The following is a 4,999-nucleotide window of genomic DNA, read 5'->3' on the forward strand; positions in this document are numbered from 1 at the left end:
CCATCACTCACAAATGGGTCCCAAATCTCTGACTTAGAAATCTCTGTTTACCAGTTTCTATTTCCTGAGCAGGAGATACTGGGGGCCCAGCTCAGCAAAGCCAGAGGTCACACTGGATGGTGACATTTTCAGAGTCAAGGTACTTATCCTTATCCACAAACAGCTGTAGCAAGCTTTCTTGTTGGACTATCTTTAGACCACCAGCCCCCAAATAATGACATGGAGACTTTAAATTAATTATCAAAGTTTGGCTTTTGCCTGGGCTTGCTCTCAGCTAGCTCTTATAACTTAATTAACCCATATTTCTTAAATCTATGTTCTTCCACGTGGCTTAGTTACCTCTTCTTAGTAGGACACAGAATCATATGCCTAAATTCCTCCTCCAGATTCATCTCCCGGGAAATTCCGCCTCTCCTCTCCTGCTGAGCTATTACACAGATGTAATGAAAACAGCAACAACAGTTAAGATGAATTTTCATTCTCCAGGGCTCTGGTCATTCCTTGGCAGCTTATAACTCATGTCCAGCTTTTCCATGTGTATTTGAAACCTTTCTTTTGTATGAGCAGAGGTAAGTGGCAAACATTATGAAGTCTTCGCTCCTGAAGTTCTAGGCCTCAAATAAATGTTTACTTATCCACCACTCTAAGGCTTGAAATACACAATTAAACACATTCATTGGGAACATACTTTTTTCTGAATTAACTCAATAAGTGTTCACATAACTGAATTAACTCAATAAGTGTTCACCCGCATAAGGCTGTCTGGGGATAACGGGCAACATTCTTGAAGTATCACTTCATTTATAAATAAAACAATGACTTGCATCTGCATTTTTAGCTAGCTCTAGCTAGTGGGTCATGTTGACCCTTACAAACTATTAGATAATTGCCTGTGGACAAGAGACAATTTTTCTCCAAATTATAAAGTAATGCATTATGTAATGTCTATTTATACAGGATTTATAATTCTATACTACTAGAGTTCATTTATTTTTATAATAATGTTATGATTTGCCATTTTAATAAAAAAAGATCTACTTAATGACTGCTACACTAGAAAAAATAAGGCTTATAGAAGAATTAATTTTTAATCATTTAGGAGTAGTCACCTAAACATCATAAATTAACATAAAATTGTTTCTGCTAGATAAGTACTTTGATGATTATAATATTTAGCTTCCAAATGATTCTATAATTATATAGTTGAATATATTCCTTAAAAACTTACTTCATTGTATTTAATACGGAGCTGAATTATAGCCACTGGTTAACTACTTGATAACAAATTATTCATTCCTTAAACTATTTGCTATTTCCCATAACTTTAACAAATTATTCATTCCTTAAACTATTTGCTATTTCCCATAACTTCGTATTTAACAGGAGGACACCAGAGCAGAGACAAGGCTCTAATGAACTATGGTGCTGAGAAAACAACCTGTAATTTACAGGATATGCTGCTGAGTCTCAAAGAGAAAGCCCTCGCACACAGCATTCTCAGATACCCTGGGTCAGGTAAAGGTGAAACAAAACCATTAATGAGTTGATGCTGAGCCAGATGGATAAAACCTAGTAGTACCAGCATTTTAAGTCACTGAAGGGGAAGGGCAGAGTTGAACAGGCCAGGCACAGAAGAGAACTAGACTGGGTCATCCAATGACCCTCCAAATCTGGCAGAGGATGCGAGCTTGCCTAAGAGCCAAGGTACGGAGACAGGAGCGGGCTCTCTCCTTCTTCTATGTGGGTCCTGAGACTCAAACTCAGGTCCCCAGGCTTGGCTGTAGATATCTTTACCCACTGAGTCATCTCAAAGGCCAACTCTAAGACTTTCTCACTGTTTGCTTCTTCACAACAGGGACACCGTCCACCTCTATGCATCTCCGGCATCATCTACAGCAACATCCAGACCAGGCAGAGCATCAGGAATAGTGATGTGAGTTCTTGATGCATCGCTGACATCAAAATAATTGACACTGGGGATATAGCAGTAGCAAACTAAAGGCAGACGTTGTGGTTCTGTTTAAAACACAGGTAAACTATACATGCACTTCAAATGTTAACAGCTCATCGTTGCCGCAGACAGGAGCATGCCAACTTACAGCAATGTTTGGTGGTGGCTAGATCAGAATAAAGACCTTTTTCCCCCAACATTTAATCTCTCACAAATGCACTAAGAGAAAAACATTAAAGGGCTTATTCGTTGGCCCCAAACTTAATTCAGTAGTCACTATCTGAGATAAAGCTGGTCCACTAATACTTGCCATGTATCTTACGCCCAGACCATATATTTGAGCCTGCTTGAAGGGGAGCAGGGCATTACAAACCTCTTCTTATGATTTGCCAGTTGGACCAGTAGTATTTGTTACCTGATATTCTAGAGACACTGGTGAACATCGATCTGAGCTATCACAATACAATACAGTGCTAACGACCATGTGCGTAGCTCCCAGAAACAAAGAGGAACATTGCTTGGAAGTCAGTGAGTGGGCCTCCTCCCCAAAATATCAGTGAGTAAGTGTCAGCCTCCCTCAAGGGAAAGGTGAACAAAGCCACCACGCGGTTACTTCCTCTTCCAAGGAAGAACCAGGGTAACTTTAACAAGTTGCTGATTCTGCTTGCAGATCAGGTTCCAGAGCTTCCCACAAATGACTGCATTTGATTTCCGGAGAAGTTACAACATTAGTGTTATTAGCATGTTTTGCAGGCAGGAAAGACAGAGAGACCCAGCTTAGCTTTCTTACGACTTGCCAAGTCTGATCCTAAACTCATCTGAACCAAGCCAAGCTCTGCACCGCATGCTCAGCTACTTTACAAATGTTTCCTGGGTGGGTCCCTGAGACAATCAGTCACTTAGGCCAGTGTTAATGGAAGCCTCACATTTCTACTATGCTAGGAATGGCCACACACTGTGGATTTACCAGGAGACTAAATCCCCATGAAACCTGCTGGGGAATCATATAGTGCCGCCAGAAATCCAAGTCACTCAGGCCTCTATCCACGTGTGTGCTGAAAGGAGTTTAAAATTAGAATAATCTCCGTGATGTTTTTCAGTTCAGAAATTCTAAGTTTTATTCTTGGGGGAAAATTGTAACTAATAATAGGTATGTTTCCTTAAAGCACATGAAAAGGTTAAGCTATCCATGGACGGACAGCATCCCCCTCCTATGTGCCCCACCCCTAACGACCATATTGATGTCTACTGAATGAAAAAGATATATCCGTGAAGGTTCTGTGTCTGCTGTCAAGCCTGAGAACTTGAGCTGAGTCTGCAGGACCCACAGAGTACAAGGAGAGAGCCAACCCCTCCAAGTTGTCCTCCCAACTCCTTTACCACCGCATCATAGCCCATCCTGACACAGACCTGTAACACAGCCATTTCAGCTTTTCTGTCTCAGTAGTTACTCCTCCTCCCCACTTAATAAAGGATCTCTCAGATCCTTTAATCCCAGCACGAGGGAGGCAGAGGCAGGCAGATCTTTGTGAGTTGGAGACCAGCCTGGTCTACAAGAGCTAGTTCCAGAACATCCTCCAAATAGTTCCAGGACAGGCTCCAAAGTAATACAGAGAAACCATATCTCAGAAAAAAAAAACAAACAAACAAATTACCTCTCTGTGAAAACAGGTGCTTGGGTGTGTCTTGTGCCTAATCCCGGGTCTTCACTGAAATGCACTGAAGGGAACCCCCTTCAGTGAACACACGTTCTTCAAGCTTGTTAATCTTCAGAAAAGAACCAGTTAGAAGCTCAGTGTGATGACACTTGGTGCCTAGCAGACTTTCCCAAGAAGAAAGAGCATAAGAAAGCAAGTATTTATTAGAATGCTTGCTATCTGTGGATGAAAACACCCTTTGGTGGAGGCATTCTGGAAAACTGCGTGCATACTCATGGTGAAACAGCAGTTTCATCCTTAGCTACTCATGGAATACATTGAGTGGTGTACAGCTAAATGGCATTGAAGGTAAATATACTTCAACTAAATGCAAAATACACATATGTGCACAGATGTTTATGAAGAAATATGAGACTGAGGTAACTTACTGTGTCTGTCTTAGTTAGGGCTTCTTCTGCTGTGGTAGAACACCATGATCAAATGCCACTTGGGAAAGGAAGGCTTTGTTTCATCATCAGGACAGGTGCTTGAGGCAGGGACCTCGAGGCAGGAATTGATACAGAGGAGGAATGTTGCTCACTTGCTTGCTCTCCTGGCTTTCTCAGTTTCCTTTCTTGTATATCTAAGAACCATCAGTCCAGGGAGGCACGACCCCACACAATGTACCGAGACCTGCTGCCTCAATCATCAATTGAGAAAATACCCACAGACTTGCCTAGAGGCCAGTCTCACAGAAGATAAGTCTAATGTGTCAATTCAACAACAAACAAACAGACAGACAGACCAGGGTGTATATCTGATTTCATTTCTGTAATGTCGAGGAACACACAAAGCCAATTTGCTTTAAAGGGAGACTAGAAGTCCTTGTTAGTGTGGCATATGACCAGAAGGGGGCAGCAAAGAATCTCTGCAGCGATCTAAGGTAAGGTTCTGTTTCTCAGAACGTTCCTTAAATTCAGATCCTGTCCTGCAGGTTCAGATCTGCCAGGTTCTGGGCTCATGAGACACAGTGCCATGGTGTTTGGTGACAATTCAGGAGGAATGTGGTTGGCACAGTCAGAGCCGCATTCTTTGCAAGGTAGAAAATAAAGGAAAAATCAAATTACTTACACATATGTTAGACAATAAATTTATGTTCTGAGTATGTCATATTCGTGTGACGTACTGAACAGAATAACAACACAAAACCTCAGTATTTGATAGTTTGTATTTAATCATTATAGTGAGTTGAGACAAATAAACAATTGAAGTATGATGGCTAGCCAATAATTGTTGCCATAGCTTCAAAAATAAAAAATAAAATAAAATTAAAAAAAAAAAGTCTAAGTCCTTCTGGCCCAGAAACTTTTTTAACAGGGCCAGTACAGCCGCCGCCTGGAGATTCTACACA

Source organism: Phodopus roborovskii, unplaced genomic scaffold, assembly GCF_943737965.1.
Source record: "Phodopus roborovskii unplaced genomic scaffold, PHOROB, whole genome shotgun sequence".
NCBI classification, from domain to species: Eukaryota; Metazoa; Chordata; class Mammalia; order Rodentia; family Cricetidae; genus Phodopus; species Phodopus roborovskii.